Source organism: Poromitra crassiceps, assembly GCF_964638095.1.
Source record: "Poromitra crassiceps genome assembly, chromosome: 11".
Classification (NCBI taxonomy): domain Eukaryota; kingdom Metazoa; phylum Chordata; class Actinopteri; order Beryciformes; family Melamphaidae; genus Poromitra; species Poromitra crassiceps.
The window spans coordinates 35,977,225-35,984,174 of record NC_139643.1 but is presented as its reverse complement, the minus strand read 5'-3'; the positions used below and the strand labels follow the sequence as shown (position 1 = coordinate 35,984,174).

Below are 6,950 nucleotides of genomic sequence, written 5' to 3'. Positions count from 1 at the left end.
ATTTTCTGGATGAAAAACTTCAACTGACCTTCCATTGGCATGGATATGAGTGAAGGTAGCCTAAGCCTACCTACCACTAAGTGAATTTTAATTTTTGTGTGAACTTATCCTTTTATCGAATTTAATTGAGTGACAGTGTGTGAGAGGGAGAGAGAGAGAGAGAGAGAGGGAGGGAGGGAGAGAGAGAGAGAGAGAGAGAGAGAGAGAGAGAGAGAGAGAGGGAGAGAGAGAGGGAGAGAGAGAGGGAGGGAGGGAGGGGGGGGGGGGGGGGGGGGTGAGAGAGAGTATGTGTAGGTAGGCGCGTGGCTCGGGGTTCGTTCCAGCAGGCAGCAGAGCCTACCCCCTCCCTCCCCCTCTGACAGACAGACGGGCAAAAGGCGGAGGAGGAGTACCGGACCTCACACACACTGTACAGAAGCCCGTCGGTACCGGCCCGGCAGCACGCGGAGGAAGACATCACCTCACGGTAAGATAATAACAGACCGACCATGATCAGTGATCACAATTTAACCTTATGTTGCCTACTCTGTCACTTCGCTTGTTGACATCGACGCTGCTTGCTGTAGGCTATTTGTTGATGTTGTTGTTCAGAATGATGCTGTCAACACGGTTTCTCATTGGCTGCTATCTGGACTTTTAAATGAACGCTAACACACTCCGGATCGTGAATTCGAGGTGGTGGAAAAACAACCACGTACGTACAGTACAGTGCAGGGAAGGAAACATTAACTTTACTCTCATGGCTGAATTAGCCTTCTGATCCTCTGCTGCATGATAGCCGATCATAGGAAGGACAGGGATGATAATAGAATGTTGCTAGTTGGACACGAAAAGAGAGCAATTAGCCTATAGGTTTTTTTAATTGGGGTATTTGAGCATGTCTCTGCCTCTCTCCTTGCACTGTGTCGTCTGTGACTGTCTGTCTTTCTTTCGTTCTGTGAGAGTACAAGCCTGCGAGGTGCGATTGCTATACCTTTTTTTTATCTGATTTTGTTTTGTGAGAGAGATCGATGTTCCATCGAAGAACACGAAGAGTCTCTGTCTCTCTCTCCCTCTCCCTCCCTCCCTCCCTCCCTCTATCTCTCTCTCTCTCTCTCTCTCTCTCTCTCTCTCTCTCTCTCTCTCTCTCTCTCTCTCTCTGTGGGCTATATGTATATTCAGTTCACATTGAGTTGTTCCGCTCGTGCTGTGTGCTCTGCTGTCCGCATGTCCTCCGCCTCCACATGCAGCTGACAGTCGGGTGAAGTCCCGGAGCAGGAGGTCCTCTCGGCCGGTGTAAAAATAGCGCGGTGTGTCAGCTTGGCCCAGGCACGGTAATGCGACACACTCCCTCAGCTCTCAACAACGACAACACGGCGAGAGACTGCAGCCAGCCTGCCACCAACTAGCGCGCACCAGACGGACCGCCCGCCCGGTATCCAGAACACCGTTATCTAAAGACCCGGCCCGTTATGTAGCCATGTGGGTCAGCCGGATGCCACAAAGATGACACCTGTTTGTTTTAGCCCACTTACCGCATGGTTAAAACCAACATGTCACTATGTATGTTGCACTCAACGAAGAGATTATGCGTGCCGCTTGGTTTTGCGCGAACTAGCCCTTTACAGCATCACTTACCATTATGGTTTTGATCAATCTCTCTCTCTCTCTCTCTCTCTCTCTCTCTCTCTCTCTCTCTCTCTCTCTCTCTCTCTCTCTCTCTTTTTTTTTTACATCAATTTCGTCTGAATTCAGCTGCAAAAAACAAAGACACCTGTCAAAACCGCAAGTCGCTCTGATAACATCTCTGCGCCCAGGTGCTGATGATGACCTCAAAGGACGAGTTCACCCACATTTCACATCTGTAGCTAGCCTACTTATTCTTCATTCAGCTTAGGCCTATATTGAAGAGGAAACAATATTTTTTTATTCTATTTTATTCATCATTTATTTTGTCCCATTGGGATATACCGGTATTTTTTTTTTTTAACTGCTTTTGAGAGAAAACAGAATTCAAGCATAAGAGATGCAGGATTCAGTCCAGTACCAGACCAAAGAGGCTCGGACGCACAGGCGAAGCCTAAATAGATTCTGGTTAAATAAAGCATCAGCAGCTTTTTATTGTGTCTGCCATGTGCCCCAAGACCCCTGCTGTTTCACTTCCACTTTCAGCTGTGCTCTTTCATTTCAGATGTCACAGACATCACAGACGTGCTCCTGCATGATGTGACCACAGGCGTTATAGAGTTAAGAGTACAAGTGAAAAGAAGCAGAGCAGAATGCCCATCCAGATGGAAAAATGTAGCAGTGAATTAGTACAAGACAAGTGGAACCTAAATATATCAGACACTAGACACTAATAGAGCGCAATGCTCCATTACACCACCAGGCCCATTCATTATTATAGCCATGATGATCCAAAGGTGGATTCATCAGTTGACTAATTACATGCAAGCAGGAGGGCTGTATTAGGGCCTATTATAGGGACGTGCCACTTTATAACCGAGTTTAGCTGACAGCGGCCATCTAAAGCAGGTTTGGGATATATGTCCCTGTGTTGTCAGTGTAGATGAGCCAGGCAGCTTTTGGCTGGAGAAGAAGAGAGGTGTCCTGGTGAGTAAGTGTCTGTGAGGCTGCGGAGGCTTCGGGGAGAGCAGCAGATGGATGAGGATGTAGCGGGTCCTGGCACTCCCTGCCTCCCGCCGCCATCCGTCACGCGCTAATGATGGTGTCACACCTTCTCCCTGGAGCCTCGGGGCGGCCGGCCGCTTCTGCAGGGCTCAGCTCAAAACTGCTAGCTCCGCTCAAATCCCCCTCTTCACAACCGTCTGCCCGAAAAGCCCGGAGAGCGAGCATGCCCGCGAGCCTCTCTCTATCGCTGATTCTTCACTTCTCTCTCTCTCTCGTTCCCTCGTTCCCTCGCCAGTCGCCTTGCCTCACCCCACTTCACCTTTAAAGTCCCCACAGACTCTTTCTTCATCCATCTTCATCCCTTCTTCTTGGTTTCTCTCTAGTGCCTCTGCTCCATGCCATTCTTTCCACTGTCTGTCTTCCTCTGTCGCTTCTCTTTTTTGCAAATTGCTGGAGGTGCTAGTAGGGATGTAATGATATACCATCGTATAATATTATCGTACCGTATAGCTTTCCCTGTAATACCGTGCCCACAGGGGCGGAGCGACCCTATCAGCCCAGAGGGGGCGAAGCTCTTAGGGGGGCCCCATCAAAAAAAAAAAAAAAAAAAAAAATGTTTTTTTTTTTTTTTTTTTTTTTTGAAGGCCAGGCCAGGCCGCAGGGCCGGTTCCAGAACAAGATGACTAGGGGTGCATCCTAGATAGGAAGGGGTGCAGAAGGCCGGGCATCTGCACTATTTTTTATATCTGCATTATTTTACTAAAAATAATGCATTTGACCATCATTTCAAGTAGAATGATACCACCCAAGCAAGAATATTTCAAGTGTTTCAAGTGCTTTACTGAAATATTTGGACCATATAATGATAATACAATTATCTCAACCTTAAAAGGTTACATATAGGTGCCAAAAAGCCATAAAATCACATCAAAGAACAAAGAAAAACAACAACTATAATTCAAGTTTAAACAGTAAGTGTGCAGCTGTAGCATTTATAAAAAAAATTTTTTTTTTTTTTTTTTTTACTTTTCAACTGAGCATGCAGACAAATAAGGGTGCAATGCATGCTTTTGCACCCCCGTAGAACCGGGCCTGCCAGGCCGCGAAGAAAAATGTGCCTTTTTTTGCATGTTTGAATCGGAATATCTCATTTTAAACACACCAATGTTATTGTCTATTGATTGAATTCCTCTCAGACTCACACCACTGACTTTATTAAATAAAGTCATTTTAAGTCACAACTGTAAAATAGCTGATAGCCCCTATATCCGAAAACACAATTTGTCACTCATTGAGCCAAGTAATATTATGTCCAAGAAAGACTACAGTGAAGCCACTTTACAGACAAGCTTGTTCTGAAGAAGAAAAATAAAAACACAGGTTGCCAGCCAGGTGGCCTGGCCTGCAAAAAAAAAAAAAAAAAAAAATTTTTTTTTTTTTTGATGGCCCCCCCTGACGAGTGGGCCCGTGGCGGCCGCACCCTCTGCCCCGGCGTACGCTCCGCTACTGCGTGCCCACGATATGTTGCACCACACGCCACTATAAATCAGTTCATAACGGAAGACCCTTGTGTAAACGTTCTCATATTAGTTTGGGTTTCAGTTCAATGAAGCTTTGTTTGTTTGTTTGCTTTTTCCGATGAGCCATAATACATTTAGTTTGATTTCTGGGGGAGAGACAATGGAGATGATGTGCCATGGGTGCAGTTATGGAAATGTTTGTATGATTACATGCAGGATTACAGACGATTATAGACGATGTTGTCTGTTATTCCCTCATCACCTTCAATAAGTACTTTCATGCTGCTGGCTGGCTTTCCCCTGGTGAAGGCTGTGTAGAGCTGGCCATGGGCAAGACACTGACTGAGGTACAGTAGGTAGATGGTCATTCTCTTGCCATTGACCTTTCTTGATGGTAACAGAAAGCTAATCTGATCGGGAACTGCCATCTGACAAAGGTGAACGGAAGCTCATCATTTCTGTCATGGTGAGGAATTCTTGGCAGGAAGATCCTTTCACCTTGTTTGTCCCTACATAAATCTCACATTCAACCACCTTGTCCATCATCTGCACCACCACCATCCGGGTGTCGTTCTTGAGAGTACGGTCAGGACCTGCTTGTAGCTTCCTAAGCAGCTTGGGGGCATGGTGGCTCAGTGGTAGCACTGTTGCCTCACAGCTCGACGGTCCTGTGTTCGATTCCCACCTGGGGGCGCTGAGGGTGTGTCTTCAGTGCCTACTGCCCATGGTGGGCTATCTCGTCTCGTCATGAGTGATGTCACTCAAGCAATTGTGATGTCATCAGTGATGTCATTCAAGTGACATCATCGGTGACATCACCAGTGGGAAGCAGGGAACAGATACTGATGATGACACAATGGCTCTGAGTGTGAAGGCCTAGTTTCCTTTGCACCAGATTCATTCCAGACCCCTGAAAAGTGTTTTGGCAAATTTTAGAGGCGGTCGGAGCAACGGTGTGCCTTGAAACAGACAGCTCTCTGGACAAAGTGACAGCTCTCCAATTAGTAAGATGGGGGGGGGGGGGGATACCACATACCGTGATATTTTGGTAGATATCGTATTGTACTGTGAAATTTCATATTGTTACATCCTTATGCACTAGGATACTATTGTGCAATATAGTATGTCTGTCCGTCTGTCCGTCTGTCCGTCTGTCTGTCCGTCTGTCCGTCTGTCTGTCCGTCTGTCCGTCTGTCCGTCTGTCCGTCTGTCCGTCTGTCTGTCCGTCTGTCCTTCTGTCTGTCCGTCTGTCCGTCTGTCTGTCCGTCTGTCCGTCTGTCCGTCTGTCTGTCCGTCTGTCCGTCTGTCCTTCTGTCTGTCCGTCTGTCCATCTGTCCGTCTGTCCATCTGTCCGTCTGTCTGTCCGTCTGTCCTTCTGTCTGTCCGTCTGTCCGTCTGTCCATCTGTCCGTCTGTCCGTCTGTCTTCCTGTCTGTCTGTCCGTCCGTCTGTCCGTCTGTCTGTCTGCTGTCAGGATTTTCATGGACCTTCATGGAAGGTGTGTACTATAGCATGGGCCAAGGAAGAGCTCATTAAATTTGGGAGCGGATCCTGATCCGACTCACGCAATAATAGCACGAACGAGCAATAATAGCCAATAATAGCGGGCCTTGGCAGAGGTCTGCACGCGCTCTCTGAGTGCCCAACTAGTTTTATACATAGATTTATTGGATTCTATTGATTCCCCAAAGGAGATGCGTCTGTTTTTTTATCACTCTGCTGTGATACAGTGATCTTCTATCTCTGAACAATGTGCTCTCCTACAGACTAACAGTAGACCTCCCAGCCAAAACAGAGCTATAGATGAGCTGCAGTCAGGCAACGTCTGCCTCTTTGCTTTGGTTAGAACTAAACAGAATCGCATCTGCTACATCAGGGATACTCAACTTGCTTTGCCCGGGGGCCACTTTTGCAAAGTGACAGGAGGCCAGGGGCCAGTTAATAAACAAACCTTAATAATATATATATATTTTTAGTGGATTGTAGGTTTTTGGGGTGCCAACCAGAATGAAACCACATAGCATAAATCTGAACCACCAAGCAGAATGTAAACAAGCAATAATCAAATCAATAATCAGATTGAGAATGCAAACAAAATATCCAGTGTATCGCAGGTGCCTGTATAATGAAAACAATAAATAACAAAAGTTAGAAATTCAGGCTCTTCTCTTTTCAGTTCAGTTCTCAAATTATGTTCAGAGTAAACCCTCTTCCCAAACAAATCAATAAAGGATCTCTCTCAAAAAGAAAATTAACCAAACAGGTCAAGTTTGTGCACACAGGATACTTACATTAGTTGGGTTAAGTTAGTTAAGTACAACATACAGTATAAGTGCCTGCGTGACAAGCAGGCTGCGAAATTTGAAAATGTAGCTGGAGCCGAGTCAGACTTTATTAGTTTTCATTGTGAATTAGAAAATGGTCGGGGAGCCACTCTGCACCCTATCGAGGGCCACATCTGGCCCCGGGGCCGCAAGTTGAGTATCACTGTGCTACATGGAGACTCGCGGTATATTAGAAAGCAGTGGACCCCAAACCGTAATTTACTGGAAAGTCTACATGGTCCACATGCATTTCCTGTAGCCCCCCCCCCCGCTTCCTTCTGCAAAGTATGATGTCTTACAGTAGGCTATGTAGCTGGGATGGGAAGTGACTGAGCATTGCTTTGGTCGCAGCTATGATCTCCAGCCTGGCTGGTGTTGAGTAACAGTGTTGTGGGAATCTGAATCCTCTGAGGCGTGCTAGCTACTGTAACAGTTGCTGCCCCCCGTGTTACAGGAATAAGTGTCCCCTTGAGTTCGGTGTTACAGTGGAATGTGTC

At 46.6% G+C, this 6,950-nt stretch overlaps 1 protein-coding gene across 1 annotated transcript in view; it reads left to right on the top strand.

Annotated features, from left to right (window-relative positions):
* Window positions 1–328: 328 nt before the first annotated feature.
* The window catches only part of LOC310784699 (cAMP-regulated phosphoprotein 21-like), a 19,860-nt gene continuing 13,238 nt past the window's right edge, over window positions 329–6,950 (top strand). The window contains exon 1 of the mRNA XM_083645727.1: window positions 329–466. The gene's annotated coding sequence lies outside the window, so the exon portion shown is untranslated. The remainder of the gene's footprint in view (window positions 467–6,950) is intronic.